The 23,282-nt window shown below is 43.8% G+C and overlaps 1 long non-coding RNA gene across 4 annotated transcripts; it reads left to right on the forward strand.

Annotated features, from left to right (window-relative positions):
* On the forward strand, positions 1-23,012 carry LOC147795624 (uncharacterized). 4 transcript variants are annotated; one of them, XR_015423699.1, is made up of 6 exons: positions 1-520; positions 3,849-4,159; positions 9,609-9,712; positions 10,892-11,040; positions 21,376-22,337; positions 22,705-23,012. It is a non-coding gene; the product is annotated as an uncharacterized LOC147795624 (long non-coding RNA). The 4 variants fall into 4 exon arrangements; XR_015423698.1 differs by having other exon boundaries at positions 21,376-23,012; XR_015423700.1 differs by having other exon boundaries at positions 3,901-4,159; positions 21,376-23,012.
* The last annotated feature ends 270 nt before the right edge of the window (positions 23,013-23,282 follow it).

Here is a 23,282-nt window from a genome sequence, read left to right on the forward strand (position 1 = left end):
AAACACTATCGAACTAACTGTAGTAGTCTGCCGCCGCTAATAAACATAGGGCTACAAATCAAATTCATTTAACCTTCCTGATAAATGAGAATATTGTATTACAGAATGATGTATTGAACTTTTCTTTATAATGCTTTAACGCTAAAAGTAAGTTCTTTCCATCGAAATACTAGATTTGTTCTGCGGAAGAATACACCACAGACACAACTTGCACAGTGTTGCTTTCGAATTTGCGGGAATATCAAGTGTGCATGCATGCTGTTAACCCGGAAGCAAATTGATTTCTTCTTCTTCCAGGACTCCAGGTGGTGCGTCAACTTCATAAACTTGAAGTTTAAGACTCAGGAACAGACAAAGGTCGGTTGATAATCCTTGGTTTTCCCCCAGGCTAAGTGGTGGGTGGTGGAAAGCTGATAATCATCATGGCAGAAGAAGTTCCACGCCCCCAGGCTAAGTGATGGGTGGTGGAAAGCTGATAATCATCATGGCAGAAGAAGTTCTTCGCCATCAGCAACCAAAGGTATGACAAGCAAATGCAAAAAGTACTGACAACTCGACCGTTTGCCAACTCGACCGTTGAGACGGGTCATTACTAATCAGCGTCAACACACCGTCAACACATTGATAGTAACGTCAACACACCGTCAACACTTACAAAATGCATTGAAAACAGAAAATAGACGTATCAAACTGTAAGGTATATGCTTGGGAATAATTTCTATTTAATCGAGTTTACATTTTACTACATTTCAAGGGAGTTTTTTCATGCGAAAAAATTGTCTATGAATGAGCAGCGCCACCGTTCACTGCCATCTTGCCTTCTCACAGCGTTTGGACCGTACCATGGTTTACTGTATAAAGGTGACCCCCCGTATCATAATGGTATGGTCCATCTGACCGAGAGGCAACATGTGTACCGTCTTTCGTGGCTGTGCGGAGGGTGTTATTTTCGTGAAATAAAACGGCTTTTTCCCCACTGTTATTAGCCAAATTGTATTTTAGGCATTATATTGCTATCGAATTTAGAACGTGATTTGGGTGTGTTGACGTTACTATCATGTGTTGACGCGTGTTGACGCTGTGTTGACTTTAATTAGTATGACCAGTTGAGACACCTCGACCGTTTGCCAAGTCGTCTGTTCCCTTACGACAACTCGACTTTTGACAGAGCTATACATGTAACTCGACCAGTGAGATCTCTACACATATGCCTAATGCAGACGTTTTCCCAGTTCCAGATGGCAAAAAATGTTCAGTCAGACTGCAGCTACAAAAAATCCTCAAAATCCAGTTAGGCCATAGTAAATGTGGTCAGACAGTAGGCCACCTTGTGTGTTTGAGTAGCTCTACTAAGTGGAGGCGTATGACAATCCTGTCCAAAATCATAAAAGAGGAATACTAACACTCCACTTAGTAGAGCTAGTGTTTGAGATACTACCAAATTAATTCCAAATTTTAAAGTTTTAATTTAGATGTACCTACAGGATCAAAAAAAGTGGCGACAACACCTTTCCTCGTTGTGGATCAATTTCCAGAAAGTAACCACGCGAGCGGCAAATCTATTTTCAGCCAGAACCATTGTAAAGAGCTGATTTTAGTACTGAAAAATGTCTTAATTTAGAGAAAACTAGTAGAATTCCAGTGAACTAAAAAAGAGGATCTTGCGTAAAGTTTGATTCATTTTTTTCAGCTGCACAGTACAAGCCATCAACGATAAGGTTTCGAGTCAACTCAATACCAACTCGGACCCACCCCGAGTCAACTCGGACCCAACCCGAGGAACGTTTAGTTATCAGAGTGTTCTAAAGGACACTTTTCGCCTCTATTTTATTCAACCTTTCATTATTTTATTCAAATTTAAAAAAATCTTAAGTTTTAGATTTCATTTGTCCATATCTTACTTCATTATTCCATTCCCCATAATTATGTACACTGTATTACTGTGAAAAATTGCGATCAGACCTTAGCCATGCTTAGAAGTAAACACTTCATCATGTACCGGTATGTAGTGAAAATCTGCAGCTTTTTAGAAACTTTCAGACATTAACTGTACCAACAAAAGTCAAAAGTAATTAAAGTGCTGTCTTCTGATTCCTGCGTAGGCAATGAAGTTTGATGTCCACTGGAATGTGAAAATGCTTCACTTAACTCAGTCATTAGATTGATGTCTAAACAGTGCGGTACGGTACAAAATTCTTTATGAAACAAAATTTAACGTTAATAAAAATGATAAATTATTATCTTTTACACTGCAACTTTTCAGTGGATACACGTGTACGTAAACCCCAGCTTTTAGAAACAGGAATGATTAGATTTTGAGGAAGGTTTTACATGTACATGTAAAGGATTATCTAGTATACTGCTTAATTAAAAGAATTGAAGTGCGCAGAAATCGTCTCGGTTGCAAACTGGAACATCTCTAGAAGCAAGACTATTTTGGGATCCACGCTGAAAGCCTCGCTACTGGGGCTGTCAGGCTTTGCTTGTTTCATTTATTGTTACAAATTTGCCAAAATAATTTAAGGCTCGGTGGGCCCAAGGTGACTCAGGGTGGGTCCGAGTCAATTATGTGTCCGAATTAGTTGTGGGTCGGAGTTGGCATGGGTCTGATTTGGCAGTCCAAGTTGGTTTGGGTGCAAGTTAAGCTGATCCCAATGATCCTACCTTGCGCCGCACACTCCCCAGTTGACAAACCAAGTTACTTCACTTAAATTTCTGCAACTCGGCACCTCGGCAACTTGTCACCTTTCAAACTTAGCACCTGGTCGGCACCTAGCCAACTAGGCACCTAAATTTTGCCTCCGGTCTGCATTTTCCAACTCAGCACCTGACCGACTCGGCACCTTCACATGTAAAAGGGAAGATTGAAGGAAACCATATTTGAAATAAAAGTCCGGTTTTAATTTTTAAAAGAAAAGAAAAATAACCCTTGCCTTATCCTGGCCATTCTGTGAAAGTTTGTGATTGAAGTTGCCACCGCTTCCCTGGTTCAAACCCCAGCCAAGTGGCTACTAAGCTCCGACAAAACTTTTCCTAGTTCCAGATCGGGGTCGCTTCATCCAGTTCTGGATCAGGGCCAAAAACTTTGCGCGTAAAAATACACCAGCAAATAATTTTTTATTGAGCTAAAACCACCTAAACAAGCAGATTTTCCAATGAAGCAGCATTTTCTGATTTATAGGAATTCAGTCAGTGTAATAAATTTGTAAATGTCCAGATGTTTAAAAGAGAACTTGCATAACTGATTAGGTAGAACTAGAAGCACGTGCACCCAAATTGCTTTAACAGCACCGAAAGCATCATCACCAGGCACAAATTATGAGCATGCTATAAGTACTGTAGTAGTTGGGACATACTTTACATGCGCGATCCCAGCCAGAACTATGTGAACGAGGAAAATGTACGTTTATTCTTGGCGGATTTTTAAATAATGGGAATCCTAAAATTTGATAGTGATTTGATTCAAGAACCTTGATGACTGTGGAGTACATGTATGACAAAACATATTTCAAATTGCTGTTATGTTGCAAGTGAAGCTGTTAAAGTACTGCCCCCAAATTTGTTCGATTCACGGCCTTCCCCGATTTTTTGCAAACGATACTATATTTATGATATTACGATATCTTGTCTCCCTTTTATACCCCAAATGGATTACGATAATTTTTCTTCCCCTTTTTCCTGTTTTTCTCACTGTTTGGACGATGTTAAATGCCAGGGAGGTTTGTTCACCTTATATCATTAAAATGGTAAAACTCGCAAGCATGGTCCCACAAACAAAAAGCTGGATGATTAATTTTATTTTAACACTTTGATTTTGATTTCAATTCTATTTGTTGTTTGTTGTGCAGGGACCATATTACGGAAATTCCCTAATCCCTTTGTCCAACCCTTTGATGGTAGTGAACAATCAGGAGCTTGGTGATGTGATGATCAGCACGCCCGATCAGTGGGTGTTTCTGCTTGTTGTACAGCGGTGACCTGTCCAATCTTCCGCCCACACAAAGCAAACCGTCATGTAGAATGAGATTCGTCCTCCCCAGACCCTTCAAGAGATTTTGTGACCTCTTCTTATCCCCAACATCTGACAAACTCGCTTGGGAAGGACTGCCTCTGCACGAACTTGATTATCTGCCTTTCAGCTGTCTTCAACTCTTGAACAGTAGGTGACGTAATTCAAAACACTAACAAGAGGTGCAAGTTCATTTGCAAGTCCAAGCAATGCGCCCGCCCCTTAGGCTCCCCAAAAGAAGCTAACCTCAAACACACACATTTGATCAGAGTGTATTCACTGATTTTATTGAACATCTGGAACACCTGTGTTCAGGGGGCGCTGTAGTACGATGCCATTTATGTCCTACTTACTAAACACGGTGGGGATTTTTCAATGCAAAATTTGACCCATTTCGCTTTTACTATACCTGTGTAATGTCGTAGTGCGTTAGTGTGGACCGATCTAGTCCAAAATTTGAAAAAAAGGAATACTTACGCTCCACTCAGTAGAGCTAATGTTGGCATGAGTGGTGCGATCAGCTTCTTCTTCCAGGTGGTGCGCCAACTTCATAAACTTGAAAACTGAGGCACATTTGCCTTGTAAATCATCATCTTGTTAATTCTAGCATGTCCAGCATTTTCATTGGTTGTATGCGGTGGCAATGATCACAAATGTTTATTTATTTTTATTTCTAATGAAACAGCAGTTACCCGCCACTTACAAGCATCCATAGGCCCCTTTATTATAGGCTTTTAACTGTTTTTGTGTCCATCATTTCTCATGTTTCTTCAAATTATTATTTGTAATGCCGATGGCCATCAACTATTTTGGGCTGGTGTTGCACTTAGCATATTGCTGTCAACAAAGGTGACTGAATCTGCATTCGCCAGCACATTCATGTAACTTGTCAATCAAATGCATTAATTATACCCAGTCCGAGTAACTTGGACTCTACAAATGGCCTTTTTTAACATTAACCACTCCCTGCTGGGGTAGATGGGGCTCCTTAGGCTTGGTCGGCAATCCATCTAGGAGAAGGAAAACTCTGAATTCAAACCTCTGCTGCCTTGTGGATACCTCCAAGAGGAGGAAGGGCTAAGGAGTAAACCCGACAGAAATCTGGTCCGGAGCACCTAAGGCAGATGGGCGTCATTTCTGACTTCCTTCTGACAGCTCCTGCAGCCAACCTGGTGCCAAATGTATTGCCCAACTTTCCTTTGAACCACATCAGCGAGGCCAAGAGGGGGATTTTGGAGCATGGGCAGCCCTGAATCTCCATGCATCTTGCCCAGTTCTGCGCCCCGGAGAGGTCACTTCGGTGCTGCTGTATAGCAGCTAAATCAACACGGGAGGCAACAGTTTACAAGTGATAAGTCCAACCTGATTGTCGTAGGGTAGGACGCTACGGGTTGCCTCCGCCGGTGGGAGGGACCATCGTGTCCCACTGGTCTGCTACCGCCCGCCTCAAGCCGGGCAGCCCCCGGCCAGTAAGGTAACGACCCGCCACGGTCTGCCTGCTTCAGTGGGGGCCTGGAGCTTAGAGAAAACTCGACAAGCAGACGGGAACATCGCACCAAACAAAATAAGAAGAAAAGAAACTGCCAGCCCTGCGACTCGCGACCTGGAATGTCAGGACCATGCGTTCTGGCTTATCCGACGACTTGCATCAGATTGACGACTCTCAAAAGACGGCCATCATCAACAGTTAACTTCTAAGACTGAATGTTGACATCGCTGCTCTGCAAGAAACCAGGCTCCCAGTCAGCGGCATGCTTCTTGAGAACAACTACACCTTCTTCTGGGGGGGTAGAGCAGAGGAGGAACCACGACTGTATGGTGTTGGATTTGCTGTCAAGAACAGCCTGCTGCCAGCTATCGAACCTCCAACAGGCGGCAGGGAACGTATCCTGGCCCTGCCACTTTCCACCTCTGCAGGTTCCACCACCATACCGAGCGTCTACGGGCCAAAGCTCTGTTTTGCGCCAGAGGACAAGGATCAGTTCTACGAGGAACTTGGTGCCGCTGTATGCAACATCCCAGGCTCTGAGCACTTGTTTCTGCTTGGGGATTTCAATGCCAGAGTGGGAGGAGATCATGACACCTGGCCTGATTGCCTTGGACACTTGGCTAGATGAAGGAGAACGGCCAGAGACTGCTGGAACTCTGTTCCTACCGCAAGCTGTGCATCACCAACATGTTCTTCAGCACCAAGCCATACCACCGAGTGTCCTAGAGGCACTCAAGGTTGCACAACTGGCACCAGTTGGACTTGATCATCAGCCCAGCTGCTCACACGCAGCTTCCACAGTGCAGACTGCGACACAGACCACTCATTGGTTTGCAGCAAAGTACACCTCTTGCCACAAAAGATCCACCACTCCAAGCACACAGGACCCCACGCATCAACACTGCTAAGACGTCTGACTCCGAGTTCTGCAGTGAGTTCACTGATGCTGTTTCAACAACCCGCGGGGACGAGCCGGCATTGAGACTGCAGAAGAGAGATGGAACTTCTTGCGAGACACCATCCACAGCGCAGCCCTGTCAACATTCGGAAAGAAGGAGCACCGAAACACAGACTGGTTTGAGGAGAATCTCCTAGAGATGGAACCTCTTATCAAAACCAAGCCTGAAGCTCTGATGAACTACAAGAGGGAACCGTCAGCTAGGAACCTCGCTGCTCTGAGAAGTGGCAGAAACAATGCTCAGAGAACTGCACGTCACTGCGCCAACCAGTACTGGCTGAACTTGTGTCGCAGCATTCAAGAGGCTGCTGACAGAGGGAACACACGTGGAGTCTATGAAGGGATGAGGAAAGCCTTCGGACCTACTGCGAGGAAAACAGCTCCCCTGAAGTCATCCTCTGGTGAGACCATCATCGACCACAGCAAACAGATGGAATGGTGGGCAGAGCATTACCAAGACCTCTACCTGAGAGAGAACGTCGTCACAGAGACGGCCATCAACAGCATCCCCAGTCTGCCCGTCATAGAGGAGCTTGACAACTCGCCAACAGAGGAGGAGCTCAGCAAGGCCATTGACTCCCTCGCTCATAGCAAGGCTCCTAGAAACGATGGCATCCAGGCAGAGGTGTTGCAGTGTGCTAAGCCCACTCTATTACACCACCTCCACGAGCTCCTGTGTCAGTGCTGGGAGGAAGGCTCCATACCCCATGACATACGCAATGCAAACATCTTGACCATCTACAAGAACAAGGGAGATCGCAGCGACTGCAACAACTACAGAGGTATTTCGCTGCTCAGCATCATGGGGAAGGCATTCGCTCGTGTTGCACTGAAAAGGTTGCAGCAGCTCGCTGATCGAGTATACCCGGAGTCCCAGTGCGGTTTCAGAGCACAGAGGTCCACCATCGACATGATCTTCACAGGGAGACAGCTGCAGGAGAAGTGTCGGGAACAGAAACAGGCCCTCTACATCGCCTTTATTGATCTGACCAAGGCTTTTGATCCGGTCAGCAGGAAGGGTCTCTTCAGGCTCCTGGAGAAGATTTGATGCCCTCTGAAGTTGCTGAGTGTGATTTCGTCCTTCCATGACGACATGCGGGGCATAGTGTAGTCTGACGGCTCATCCTCTGCCCCATTCCCCATCAAGAGCGGAGTGAAACAGGGATGCGTCCTTGCCGCCACACTCTTTGGCATCTTCTTCTCGCTGCTGCTCTCGTTAGCTTTCAATTCTTAGGAGGATGGGGTCTACCTCCATACACGGTCAGACAGCAAACTTTTCAACCTTGCTTGTTTGCAAGCTAAGACCAAAGTCCATCAGCTGCTGCCACGTGAGATGCTGTTTGCTGATGATGCTGCTCTGGCCTCTCACTCAGAGGCAGGTCTACAGAGACTTATTACCTGCCTTGCACACACCTGCAGCGAGTTCAGCTTGACCATCAGTTTGAAGAAAACAAATGTGATGGGTCAGGATGTCAGCCAAGCGCTGAGGAGTTGAGGAGTTCACTTACCTTGGCTCAACAATTGCCAGCAACTTGTCCTTGAATGCTGAGATCAGCAAGCGCATTGGCAAAGCAGCCTCCACCATGGCACGCCTGTCAACGAGGGTGTGGGAAAACAGCAAACTCACTGTCAACACCAAGATTTCGGTGTATAACACCTGCGTGTTGAGTACACTACTGTATGGCAGCGAAACCTGGACAGCGTATGCCAGACAGGAACGGCGCCTCAACAGTTTCCACCAGCGTTGCCTGCGGCACATCTTGGGCATCTCCTGGCAGGACAGAGTACCAAACACTGAGGTGCTTGAGAAGGCACCCAAAGCATGTTTGCGATGCTGTCCCAGAGACGTCTGAGGTGGCTGGGACATGTTCGCCGGATGGAGGAAGGACGTCTGCCAAAAGACGTCCTCTATGGCAAGCTCGCAGCAGGATCCAGATCAGCCGGTCGCCCCATGCTGCGCTTCAAGTACATGTGAAAGAGGGACATGAAGGCTGCGGAGATCGACCCAAGCTCATGGGAAATGGCTGCTGACGACTGCAACAACTGGCGTCATGTCGTCAGAACAGGTGTCAAGAGAGGGGAGGAGAGAAGGAAACAGCAGTGGCAAGACAAGAGGGAGCGACGTAGAGCAAGAGGAGCCCCCGCACCTTTGCTGCCCAGTGCCTACACGTGCAGGCATTGTGACAAAAACTGTCAATCCAGAATTGGACCTATCAGCCATAGCCGGCGCTGCTCCACAACAAACTGACTTTTTCCAGTGCAGATCCATTGTCTTTTAAGACAGAAGGAGAAGAATACTACTACTGCTCCCTGCCGATGATTCCGGATCCGGACATGTATGCTTTATATGTGTGGCTGGGGTCTCCGAACTCTGACAAAGGGAACAGGGCCTTGTAACAAAAGACTGTACTCGGAACAAAAGACCAGGCTGCTAGGAATTACCAACATTTTTTCCCTCTCAAAAGTGGAGATAATGCAGCCTTGTTTTGAAACAGTATACCATTGTTTGGGGCATTTAGAGCGAGCGGATTACCACTAGAGACAAAAGCGCTCCACCACCACAGCGATTAGCCACACAGCACCGCTGCATGCTAATCTGGCCCCAATTGAAAATTGCACTGTCGTACCCCGAATCAAAATCCTCTTAATTCACCTCCAAATGCCCCTGGCCTAAGATTAAGCAAGAATCGGAGGTTCCAATAATGATGGTAATGTTTACTCACATTTGAGAAGAAAAGAAAAATTTTAGCAATTCAAACTGTGTGCAAAAGCGTCTGAAGATTCTGACCAAAGATGGTCACAATGCACTGGCCATGTGCCGAGCCAGCCGACAATTTCACAAAGCAGTGTCGGCACACACATTCTGACAACTGTTTCCTGAGCAATGCAATGTCCGCTGTACTCCTCAATGTGGTTGTCAACTGAGGAATAACATTGTGGGTCATTTCTCTCTTTTCAGAGAGAAGGAAAAAGTTTTAAAATCCAAACAACGGAAAGACGGACGAAAAATGAAGGAAATGGAAGTCTATCCCGTCTTTTGTAATTGGTTGTATTTCTTTTATAAAGTCATTGGTATGTTCTCATTGCGGAAGTCAACTCTCAGAGTCAGTGATGACATTTGGTTTTTTTTATCTCATTTTCTTCTTCTTAAGAAGCAAGCGCAGGAGAGACTCAAGCTCCAGTGTGGACTGTGGTGATGGCGATGCCGACTCTGACAGTGATGAGGAATAAGAACAGTGGATGGAGACAACAGCAGGTACACAAGCTGTCACTTTTCAGTCATGTTTGTTTAGAAATTAAATTTTCGCTGATACGTTTGGCCCTTGCACTTTCTAACGTTGTAACACTAAAAGAGCTGGTTTTTTCCATCATCTTATAGCCAAGGGAAGGGGGGGGATAATGCCCTCAAGAACTGGACTTTCCAGTTCCTGTCCAAGGCAGGCTTTCCTCCCCCCTCTCAAGAACTCGGTTGTCCCATGGCCGATTTTTTAAAATCCAGTATGCATGTAAAGACATTCCATACATGTATTAGTACAACATTAACTCAATCTGCCATAAGGGTTTTGTTAGAGTCATTGTAAGTTGAAGGCCACACACATGCTAGCCCATGAGCATTGAGCACAGCAGTGGAAGAGTATACGTTTTAGGTTGAACCGTCTCAGAAGAAAGAGTGCTGGGCTAGAACAATTTGTGGGATTTTTCACAAAAATTGTGTCAGAATGAACACAAAGAATTACTTGTAAATGTTAAGGGTCCCCACCCCATCTCCTTTAAGACGGAATTGATTTGTTGGGTTGGGTTGGTTGCTGTCGGGCCAAAAGGAAACTTTGCTCGACGTGGTCGGTCAAATCGGCGACCTGGTACATGTACATGTATACACCCCCGTCCAATGGGGCAACTCTGTCAGTCTTTGTTTGGGCGAGTTGCCCAGCATGCACGTGGACTGGTGCTCGACCGACAGAAAGTGTCTTTTTTAGGGTCAGTCAGTTTATTACTATCACTGCACAGTTGATAAAATAGAAGATATGAAGAACAATTCTCCTTGAACAGTTAACAAAAACTAAGTAGTGGATGAAGCTGGCAAAAATTAGGTAGAAGACAGGAAAATTCCAGGGAGAACACATGTGCGAAAACAATATGGCATAGAAAGAAGGTCATTTGCATAAATGGTCATTTGTTAGTGTGACTTTTATAGGTCATGGGTCGCTACAGATCTATGAGAGGTTCTTCGAGAAACCCCCCCTCACAGTCACAGATTTCACTATTTGTACAACACAGAAGTTACTGGGTACCATCTTTGTTCGTTTGGTTACCGGCTTAAGATACACCAAATCAACTGGCTAAGGCTGATAGTAGTTCATAAGTCTATGGGAAATGACTGAAAAACCTTAAAGGTAACCTTTTCTTGTTATTTTTGTCATTTTTCCCCACTTAGATTTGGGAAGACCTTGTCTCCTGTTGAAGGTGGTGCAGTGGCTGCCTACGTTCAGACCGGCTAACGTATCCCGCATCCTGGTGCAAGTTGAAGGACCAGCGATGAAATCCCCATAGCTGCAGACATAAGTTATGTCATAAGTAGCACAGGTAAGAGTCATGTGTTGTACATGTATGTGATGGCTTTCAGCAAGGGTGTATCTGGGAAAAGGGGCCATACCCCCTCCCCACAAAAGGCAGCCCAAAAGGTAATGAAGTTTCCCTTTCAAACTGTGTATAAATAGGCCAAACCCCTCAAAAAAATTTCAAAAGCAAAACAAATCCACTCCCCACTACGAAATTGTGGTCCTGGATCCCCCCTTGGCTTTTGGTTAGCAGAAAACAATGAGTTCTTTTGGGTTGCTTACATGGGGTAACCCTGACCTTGGGATGGCTGTGTATGCCTTGTCAAGCAAGACGGTGGGGACAAGATTCACTTGTCACCCAGTGCCTGAACAGGGTGCCGGGAAGGGCTGATTGAATAGCACTTTGATTGGCTACGTGTACGTTCTACATAACCTTTGACCATGAGGTTATCACTTCTGTTAAATATTTTGGTTAGGGCAAAATGTCAGCTATATGATAAAAACAAGGCCTTGGTACAATCACAGTGTGGTATTAAGGTATCACTGATCATGTGTCTTTTGGCAATATTTTTACAATCATTGGTTATCTTGATCAATTTTGGATGAAAATATTTAGTAGTGAAAATATTTTCAGCAATGAGGAAGAAAAAGAAAAAATATTGAATTGATAACTTTCCCTTGTATTTCAACGCATTGAGTGAGCTCGTGCACCTCGCAGAAATCTACCCAAAATTCTCTGCACGTCGTTAGCTGTGACCCCTTGTAACATATTTCCTTCACTACATGTAGAATCTGTGCAAGGCCATGAGCCCTTCCCAGTGCCCTGTTCAGGCACTGGGTGACGAGCGTAGGGACAAGACAAAGATTAAATCCTTGTAACCAGGGCAAGCTAGTTGAATGCACCGACTGTACTGGAATTGTTCTCATTTCCTGGCCTAAGTTTTCTTTTCCTCGCTGTTTCATTGCAAATTACCAAAGATCAATGGTCAACATTTCCTGAGACATGTTCAAGGAGTAAATTTTGGTTTCAGAGTTTTGATAGAAAAACTCATAAAAGAAGCATCTTCCCTGTTGGCATAATTAATTGCCGAAAGATTGAGATTACAGCGGCCTCAGTCGTCCAGAAAGGCATGACGTCACTTTTTAGTTCACTTCACTCCAATGGAATATTGAAGTTTTCAAGTTTATGATGTGCAATGCTAGTTTAGTCCATCAGCTCCTATCATGAGTAACAGAGTCTTTACTTCATTGTTCATTTTCTGACTACATGTACTAGAAAATGATAGACTTACAGAAACTTAAGTCGAGTTCGGGCGGCCCACTCTTAATGGCAGCCTGTTCTTGTTCTCGCACTCCAACGGCAGGAAACAACCCGAGAATACTGTTCTCGGAACAGGATCACACACCACCTCCATGCAGGGTTGGCTGATTTACAAGTAAATCACCTTGATTTCAATCGCCGATTTTAATCGCGATTTAAATCAAATGATTTTTGTAAAAAAAATTACTGATTTAAAGCAACATGTCTAATTTTTTTTGGAAAAGGGCAAAATGTTTCAATCTTTAAATTCTTTTTAACTGATTGGCATGGCATCGCGATACAAAAATGTGAGTTGCAATATTTGGGGGAGGTGGGAATTATGATAAAATGTGCAGTAAGTTGAAAATAAAGTTAGCCCTAATAAAAATTTGAAATATATAGCTTTATATTTTCAATATTGCCTGTACTGATTACTCTTACATGAAATAGTTTGGATGGGTTTAGCATCACGGACAAATTGCCACACGTACATGACATAGGCCTACCTGGCAATAGAATGCACAACTGATGGTTGGGCATGCATCATGCCGCCAACCTTCACACCAATCTCAGTGTCATGAGGATATTGAATGCGTATCAGACTTTATCCTTTCATTTGTTACATAACCTTTTAGGGCAGGACAGAGAGAAATACCGACAAATGATTTTTGTTGTTGTCTTGATCAGCTTTTATTGTCTAACAATGATTTTGTTTTGCCAAACAATTCAGCTAACTTACAATCACAGTTTAATTGAAAAAGGATATGATCCAACTGGTCAGTCAAGGAATACATAACAATAGGGCCTAAGATTGTGTAAATGATATGGCTAGCCTGCAAAGCAAAACAATCTATATTCAGATGTCTTTGGAGACTGAGGTCTAGTCTGGACCTCCAGTTCTCTACTGTTGTCTGGGCTGAGAACTCCCACAGGGTCAACTTGTCCAGCACCTGAAGGTGGGAGCAGTCCCCGACTCCTTAACAGGTTCACCCCACTCCAGCAGTTGTAGGCACTATCTCTGACTAGACTGGTCAATTGCAGTGGAGTTTGCTTCCACTAGAAGGCTGCTAGCTGACATCAACTGCTGAATGTGTTCTCGCATGTGAACATGTATCACTATCTGAGATCTGAGAGCCAACAGTATGCTGAGCAGCACAGATGGATTTTTAAACACCTATCCGTCGATTATTTGAGCAAAAACCAATTTTTTGATAGGATGTCTCAGAATTGAACCTGAACACAACTTTCAGCGATAACTGATTTTAATGAACAGTGAACGGCAAGCTGAACTCTTTTTTTATCACTAGAGGGCACTAGTGACTTTTCTGTACACAACTCCTTGAAAGCAGGCTAATACAGTTAAACTGCACCAGTTTATCAGGTTTAGACAGGTTTTTTCTTCCTTGCATGAGTGCTGTTTTTCTACGTGGTGCAATACAATCTTTGGTTCGGACACCGAACAGTACCAGAGCTCCGTAATGAACACAAGTGAATCTACATCAAAATTACTTTTTAATTTAAAAAAAAAATGTCTCAGGATTGAACCTGCATCCCTGTTTGGGGACTCTAAAGAAAATGCAACATTAATACATGGAACACCCACACTCCCGACTGTTTCAGTCTTGTCAGAATCATTGCTAGTAGACTGAGCATTGAGGTCAGCGGCTTCACAACAGGTACTATCAACTGTTACCAGAGTGTCCGCGGGATCTACAACCCTTATCTCTGTGGTCTCCGGCAGTTGCTCGTCTACTCCAATAGTTAGAGGCCCTTCTCTGGGCCTTTGGGGTACCTGCCTTGGAACCTTCAAGCCCTCTGGTAGGAGTGTCAGCTTTAGCAGCAATACTGCCAATGGGCAGCATCATATTCCTAGGGAGGGTTCTCACAGTACCAGTTCCTGTCTCTGGCTTAACCCTGTATACTGGAACACTACTGTCGGGTTGCCCAAGAACAACAGGAACCATCTGATCCCATTTGTTCACAAGTTTATGCGGACCTTGGAAACCAACATTCCTTAACAACACCAGGTCACCAGTCTGCAATTCAGTCCTTTGCACTTTTGCATCATAACGACTTGTTGGATTCATTCATTGCCAGCTGCTAAGCATTCTGCAAGTTGTGCTTGAGATTCTCAACATACTTGGAGTGCTGTTTGGTTTGTGTGATACACCATGGGGAGTTTTGCCAAAACACACATCGATGGGTAGTCGAGCCTCCCTCCCAAACATGAAATGGTAGGGGGAGAAACCTGTACTGTCATTTCTGGTGGAACTGTATGCGTGTACCATACATGTAGGTGTAATGAATCTGCTCCATGTATACTTCTTTTCAGCTGTTAGAGTACCCAACATGGTCAGCAATGTGCGATTAAACCATTCAGGCTGTGAATCGCGGTGCAGGTGATAGGGAGTTGTCCTTCACTTAGACTCAGAAGCGAAGCAAGTTCCTTGATAAGGTTGTTGTCAAACTCTCGACCTTGGTTTGAGTGGACACATTTTGGTAGTCCATAGTGCAGAAAAAGATGTTCCCACAACACCCTCGCAACAGTTCTTGAATATTTATCTCTAGTTGGAACAGCTTGGGCATATCTAGTGAAATGATCCGTTATGACTAATATGTATTTGTACCCACTCTTATCAGGCCCCAACTTAAGAAAATCCATGCACACCAACTCCAGAGGAGATGTTTACCAAGGGCGCAGCTACTTTTTGTGTTGTCTTTCAGGCTACACATCTGATGCACTGAGAAATCTATTGTTCTATCTTAGAGGTCATCTTGGGCTAGTAAAATCATCGTCAAGCCAACGCAACTACATGTATCCTCTCTGCTCCCATGTGATCAAGTTCATCACGAAGTCCTCGTACTGCCCGCTTCTGAAAATGTTTTGGCAACACCAACTGGAATATCTCTTCACCACCTGAACTGATGATTCGGAGATACAAAAGATAGACTGGCAGAGACAGCACAGATGACGTCCATATCACAGTGCTTTTCAATGTCTCCATTCCCATCCTGCAAGCGAACCTCAAGGATATGAATCTGGTCCCTCTGATTATCAGCATTTATTTCTCTGGGATGTGGCCTCCGGGACAGTGCATCAGCATCTGTGTTACAGGGTCCGGGCTTATAGTGCAGTGTGAATTCGAAAACAGTGAGTGCCACTAACCAACAGTGGCCCGTAGCATCCAGTTTGGCTGTGGTGAGTACGTATGTTAGAGGATTGTTGTCTGTGAAAACTTTTATCCTCCTTGCTGTGTACAAGAAGTCCTTTAACTTTTCTGTGATTGACCATTTGAGCACCAAAAATTCCAATTTGTAAGCAGGGTTGTTCCATTCAGTAGCTTGGATGAGGTACCGGACGTAGCTTACCGGATGATTCCTGACACAAGACAGCGCTTAGTCCATCCTTTGATGCATTGATATGCAAGATGAATGGTTGAGTAACATCAGTAAAGGCCAACACAGGAGCAACACACATCTTCCACTTTAACCACTTGCTGCCAGGTGTAATATGAAGTTGCATGATGTAAAACCGGGCGACTTTCAAGATTTTCCGTTTTCAAAATTCTTTAGAAAATCATAACTTCATTTGATGGACGTTGACACCCCTAAGAATAACTGTCTGGTGGCTACTCTAATCTGACAGACAATATCTATTGATGCCCGAGTATTTCAGCCAGGCCAGCCGCCTTGTAAAAAGAGCCAAGATTGTGTGATGTTATGTAAGTTTCTTTTGTTCCCAAAACCGGCACAGTACCTGGCTGGCGTCTTTTCAATAGGAGCCAGATTAGCGTGCAACGGTATTGTACTACTCATCACTGGAGTTCCGGAGCATTTTTGTCCAGGGTGGTAATCCACTCGCGCTGAATGCCACAAACAGTGGTATAATCTCTCAAAACAGTTGTTGACAACTGAAAAAAAATAGCAATGCCCAGCAGCTCGGTCTTTTGTTCTGAGTACGGTTTTTTGTTATAAGGCCTAGCTCTTTTGTCCTGTTTCGGACTCCCCAGTTTCGCGTATAAGGCCTACGTGCCCAAAACCGGGTCCCTTGGCAGCATGCGATTAATGTGAGAAAAGCATCTTCACACTCGACAGTCCATGAAGGACCAAGTGACAACCTACTGTCCCTGTAATTGTTTGGAACAGAACGGGATGATGACTCCTGCCTCTGGAATTCTCCAGTGAGCTGATGCAGAGGTTTAGCTATTTTGGAAAACCTTCAGTAAATTGGCAGTAGTATCCACAAAACCCCAGAAAAGAGCACAACTGCCTAACCTTGTCGGGATGGGGCCAAGATTTAATGGCATCCACCTTTGCAGAGTCAGTACAGACACCTCCTGTGACACAATATGACTGAGATATTTCACTAATATGCAGCACAGCTTATACTTCTCTGGTGCCACTTGTAAGCCATACTGAGCAAGACGGTCAAAGGTTTTCCCCATCCATATCTCCATTTCCTTGAGTGTTGGTTGCAAATACTGTAATGTCGTCCATGTAGACCAGGACCTCCTCAAAATTTAAACCAGCCATACACCACTCCATTGACAGCTGGAACATCGCAGGTGCCCCTTTGATTCCTTGAGGCATTCTCTCCTATTGGGAAAACCTGGCAGGGCACACAAAAGCAGTCTTTTCCTTGTCCTGAGACTTCATTGGACTGACTGAGAACCACTGACTCCCATGCAGGCAGTCAAGGGCATCCTGCACAACAGGAACGGTATACTGATCTTGCAAGGTGCGAGAATTGAGAGTCCTGTAAGACCAACACCCCATTCATTTCTGGAAAATACTTCAGACCTACGGTAGGCTAGTTTCTCAATTCGGTACTGCCATTCTTTGTTTATAGGACCCTATACAAAGCTTTGGCAGTTTGGCCAACTCCGCTTCGGTAATAGATGGTTTACAACTATTTTTCCCTGGTGGAACTGATGTACCGGTACCCACAGAAACTTTGCTACACTTACCACTCTCACTGCTCCTGGTCATGCTTGTCCATGCAGGTATGAATGGCCCTCCCAAGACACGCTTGTTTGGCAGGGGTACGCTTTGTCCTGTTGAATTCATCAAGTACACACTGACCTTGTTGAACCCGGCATCAACAGGAAGAAGAGAACTCGCCACCTTCAATCCACCAGGCAACCTGGGCAGAGAGGCAGCGTCAATCAACACAGTAGTCGGTGTCCCAGTTCTACATGTATTTCGAGGCGTGCCAACAACAATCTTCATAGAATTGGGTGGAACTTCCATTGTGCCCTTGCTAAGTAGACTTATCAATCCCGCATGCCCATCAGGTCGAAGCTTCTCTTGAAATGCAAAATTATTGTAGATTTTGGCACGTTAGGTAAACCTCTCCATCATTCGTCTGAGCACCTTGAAGAGAGTCTTTCCCCAAAGTAGTGTGATAACAAATTTGGCAACACACCAGACTTGGTTCCCACCACCAGCTGATGCCTTCTAAATCTCTGGCATCTGGCACCACCAACACTAATGTCTGGCAAGACTCCCTTGTGCCACAGAACTCTGCATCCCGTCTAATTTCAACTTGGGTCCAGCCAAGATACAGCATTGTGCCACTTCCACCATGCCACAAAACTCAATCACACATTAGATACAGAGCCCTCTGTAGTTGCTGAAAGAAACTGTCACATGTAAGTGTCACTTGTGACCCTGTATCCGACAAGCAATGGGCTATCTTGCTGTCAAGATGGCCTTTCGTGATCAGCTGTCCAATCAAGCCATCAGGAATATCAGTACCACTAGTACAACTGGATTTGGGCCTTACTCTTTGGGCTTCTGAGCGGCCCTCCTCAGATGCCCTTTCTCGTTTCCCTGGATGAAATTTATCAACAGACCCTTTACTTTTTTTACGTTTGGCTCATTGGTGCATTTGGCCTTGTAGTGCCCTTCTAGACCACACTTGTAGCAAAACATTTGGGTTGGCTGTTTGTTGGAGTCTTCTTTTTTCCCTGACTTCCTTCACACCTGCAGCCTGATGGAATGTCTTTGCCTCCCTTACTGGGGTATTGACACCACGATGAGACATTCTTACCATCTGCTCTGCCTCCTCGCGTCTCACCATTTGCAAAAGTCAGAGGTACATGTAGGTGGGAGGTTGCGGCACTTTGCTTTCAACTGCAAGATAACTAAGAGCTCTTCATCATAGAGGATACCCTTGATGAACTGAGAGAGTAACACCCCGTCTTTCTTCTCTTTCTCTTCTTACTCCACCCTTTCTTATTAATCGACGCAGAATATCTTGAAGGTGAACTAAATACTCTGATGGTGTCTTCCTTTGTTTCTGGTGGAAAGCGTGGAAAAGCACATTCAATTCAGTTGCTGACTCAGTTCCCCCCAAAGCTAACCCAAGTGCAGCCAGGTAGTCTTCAGAGCTTGCTGCTGGTTGATCTTGTCTTAAATCTGATATTATGTGGGCTGTTGGGGGGCGGAGGGTTTCTGTTATTCTCTTTCTTTTTTCCCGATCATTTTCTTCTTCAAGTTGTCCCTTGGCAAGTTCAATCCAGACATCAAAAATATCTTCTTCCTTTGCCAATGTCTTAGTTCCAGAAAAGGGTTGTAATTTCCTACCACTATTTAGTGTGCAACGTGCCAGTGCCTCAGTTATCTGACTTCTAGACTCCCCAGAAGATGGCCTTTTCTCTTGGGCTGGTATTAACCCCTTGGCAACCAGTTCTTTTAACTCTAACCTTACTCCGAAGGATGGGCCCCATTCAATGAACCTTGAGAATTGTCCTGCCAGATAGACCCACTACAACCTGACCCAAAGGGGGCAGTGTCACGTTGCAGACACATTTTTCGAACTCACACAAAAGTTGGGTACCTACACGTAGATTTCTCTCCCCATGCGAAACACCAATTAAATGCTGAACGCTTTGGGCCAGTGTGACTGCAATGTCTTCAGCGGCGTCATCAAGAACTGTTGCTGTGCCAAGGAGAGCGTGGCTAGGACGAATATCCTCCTCCTTTCAACACTCCAGTATCTCAGTTTTCAAAAGAGCTTCGCTTGCCATTGCTTACATATACTTGCTGCTAGAACTGAAATTAGCGAATTGAAATATCAAGCTAGAAATACACTCTACTAACAGCGAAAATGAGAAAATTGCAACTGTTGGCTCTCAATACATGTGAATAAATTTCGTAAATTCAAAGATTCAAAGCTAATTATAAGGCAAAAGAGACATTCTCTGCTTTACATGTATAATTCCAACCCTAAACAAATGTGTCGTGGCAAAGTCGCCAAATACGTAACCGTTTAGGGCAGGACACAGGGAAATACCAACAAATGATTTTCTTTTTTTTTTTTTATCAGCTTTTATTGTTTAACAATACTTTTGTTTTGCCGAACAATTCAATTAACTTACAGTTTAATTAAAAAGATATGATCCAACTGGCCAGTCAAGGTATACACAACAATAGGGCCTAAGATTGCACAAACGATATGGCTGGCCGGCAAAGCAAAACAATCCATGTTCAGACAGTCTTTGGAGACTGAGGTCTAGTCTGGACCTCCAGTTCTCTACTGCTGACTGGGCTGAGAACTCCCACAAGGTCAACTTGTCCAGCACCTGAAGGTGGATGCAGTCTCCAGACTCCTTCAACAGGTTAACCCTGGAGTGGGGTTAACCTGTTGAAGGAGTCAGTCGTAGGCACCATCTCTGACTAGACTGGTCAATTGCAGTGGAGTTTGCTTCCACTAGAAGGCTGCTAGCCGACATCAACTGCTGAATGTGTTCTCACATGTGAACATGTATCACTATCTGAGATCTGAGAGCCAACAGTATGCTGAGCAGCACAGATGGATTTTTTAAACACCTGTCCGTCGGTAATTTGAGCAAAAACCAATTTTTTGACAGGATGTCTGAGGATTGAACCTGAACACGACTTTCAGCGATAACTAACTTTAATGAACAGTAAATGGCAAGCTGAGCTCTTTTTATATCACTAGAGGGCACTAGACTTTTCTGTACACAACTCCTTGAAAGCAAGCTAATACCGTTAAACCGCACTAGTTTATCAGGTATAGACAGGTTTTTATTCCTTGCGTAAGTGCTGTTTTTTCTACGTGGTGTAATACGATCTTTGGTTCGGACACCGAACAGTACTAGAGCTCCGTAATGCACACAAGTGAATCTACATCAAAATCACTTTTTGATTTAAAAAAAATTCTCCACCCTACAATTTTTGACCCAAAACTTTAGAAACAAAAGAGATACTACCCACCTACCCAACTTATTTTTTCAATGTAATTGGAAGCATAGCTATTATTTTGTTTGACCTCATGTTCATAAATCAGAAACACTTAGAGAAATAAATGCAGTTCTGTATTTAATTTTGTGACTCACCTAGCAGAAGCTTCTTGTCCTCATCACCTATAAGCTTACCATTGGTGAGTTAATATTGGCAAGTTACCATTGGCTGGTTACTATTGGTAAGTTACCATTGGTAAGTTACCATTGACAAGTTACCATTGGCAAGTTACCATTGGCAAGTTACCATAAAAAAAATAAAATTAATAAAAAAAAATTTTATAAAAAATCCCCAACCTTGCAGGCTCGTTATCCAGGTTTTACAGGAACAGACGGAATAACTCGTAAGATTTTGGATTTTGAACAACTGCACAAAATAGCGAGATGGCTTACAAAGCCAGAGACAGTGGGAAGTTTTGCAAAATTAACATTACTAATTTTGCATAAGACAGAAATGAATATTTTTAAATAGAAAAGAATTCAGGACAGTTATCCAAACATTAACCATTGGAGAGCATACATGGACGCCTCCATGTTGCTCGCCACCAACTACCAGCGATAATCAGTTGTCTGTTCCCAGCATTTGAGTGGCGGACCCATGATTAACAACTCAAGCTGTTTGTGAATATATGAGTGCAAGCTGCCCAAACTCAGCCTTAGTGTCAAATCCAATTAATAATTATGTATGAAATAAGGTGTAAACTTAAGGACTGTACAAAGATCCTTTAATGTTTGTCAGAATGGTCTCAGTACTTTGCTGTAACTCATTCTTCTGTGTTTAATTTCATCCTAGACATTGTTGACATGGAAGCTGTGCATAAGAACTAGATCTACAGTGCCGATGAGAAGAGTGCCCTCGCTTCCTTCAGCAAGGAGAGAAGCAACATGGAAGACAAGATCCTGTAGGACTTCCCAAGGATGATCCACGAGCACATCAAGAAGAGGAAGTAACTCAGATAGATGCCAGTCTTCACCTACAGGAACAGTTTCCAAGACTGCATGAGGGATCCTTATCAGAATCGTAGGCATTGATTCCAAAAGGCAAGGAAAGGACTCAATCTTCTCAGAGATGCTTTGCTTCCATCTTAGTACGTGATGGACCAAGTCTATCAGCATTTGTACACTACTCAAAAGGGATAAAAAGACCAACATTTTAAAAAAAGATTCCCATTGTAACATGAGTGTCATTTAATGTGGTTACGTCTGGCAACAAAACAAAACCTGTATTGGTTCCAGTCCAATGCAAGCTTTCTATACAGAGTACTGAAGTCCAATGACACTGAAAAACACTTTGGTCAGCACCTTGGCCAGGTCTCCTACACAGCCCTAAAAATGATGAAAGTGGAGTTTATGGAGAATATGAGTTGCTAGAATGATATCCTAATAACGTGAGGGCGCTGTTTATGAGTTAGAATGATTTCCTGATAATGTGAGGGCGTTGTTTATGAGTTAGAATGTCATCCTGTTAATGTGGAGAGCTGTTTACGAGTCAGAATGATATCCTGATATCGTGAGGGTGCCATTTATGAGTTAGAGGCTGAGTTCGGGTGGCTTGTTCTCGTATGTTCACGAACAGCTCGATTTGATGTTCGTGGGTCGGCCGCTCGAAGGCCGTGAACAAACAACCGGTTACCAATGGTAGTTAGTGACAAGCAACGTGCTCTGTTTGTGAGTTAACATGTTATCCTGGTAATGTGAGGGCACAGTTTATGAGTTAGCATGTTATCCTGATAATGTGAGGGCGCTGTTTATGAGGTAGCATGTTATCCTGATGTGAGGGCGCTGTTTATGAATTAGTATGTTATCTTGATAATGTGAGGGCGCTGTTTATGAATTAGCATGTTATCCTGATAATGTGAGGTTTGCTATTTATGAGTTAGAATGATATACTAATAATGTGAAGGCACTTTTTATGAGTTAGCATGTGATCCTGATAATTTGAGGGCGCTGTTTATGAGTTAGCATGTGATCCTGATAATGTGAGGGTGCTATTTATGAGTTAGAAGGATATGCTAATAATGTGAGGGCGCTATTTATGAGTTAGAACGATATCCTAATAATGTGAGGGCGCTATTTATGAGTTAGAATGATATCCTGATAATGTGAGGGCGCTGTTTATGAGTTAGCATGTTATCCTGATAATGTGAGGGCGCTGTTTATGAGGTAACATGTTATCCTGATAATGTGAGGGCGCTGTTTATGAATTAGTATGTTATCTTGATAATGTGAGGGCGCTGTTTATGAATTAGCATGTTATCCTGATAATGTGAGGTTTGCTATTTATGAGTTAGAATGATATGCTAATAATGTGAGGGCACTATTTATGAGTTAGCATGTGATCCTGATAATTTGAGGGCGCTGTTTATGAGTTAGCATGTGATCCTGATAATGTGAGGGTGCTATTTATGAGTTAAAACGATATCCTAATAATGTGAGGGCGCTATTTATGAGTTAGAATGATATCCTGTTAATGTGAGGGCGCTGTTTATGAGTTAGGATGTTATCCTGATAATGTGAGGGCGCTGTTTATGAGTTAACATGTTATCCTGATAATTTGAGGGCGCTGTTTATGAGTTAACATGTTATCCTGATAATTTGAGGGCGCTGTTTATGAGTTAGCATGTTATCCTGATAATGTGAGGGCGCTGTTTATGAGTTAGCATGTTATCCTGATAATGTGAGGGCGCTGTTTATGAGTTA

This window comes from Acanthaster planci, unplaced genomic scaffold (assembly GCF_054643075.1).
Source record: "Acanthaster planci isolate LZ-2023a unplaced genomic scaffold, COTS_SCS Contig1, whole genome shotgun sequence".
In the NCBI taxonomy this organism is placed as follows: domain Eukaryota; kingdom Metazoa; phylum Echinodermata; class Asteroidea; order Valvatida; family Acanthasteridae; genus Acanthaster; species Acanthaster planci.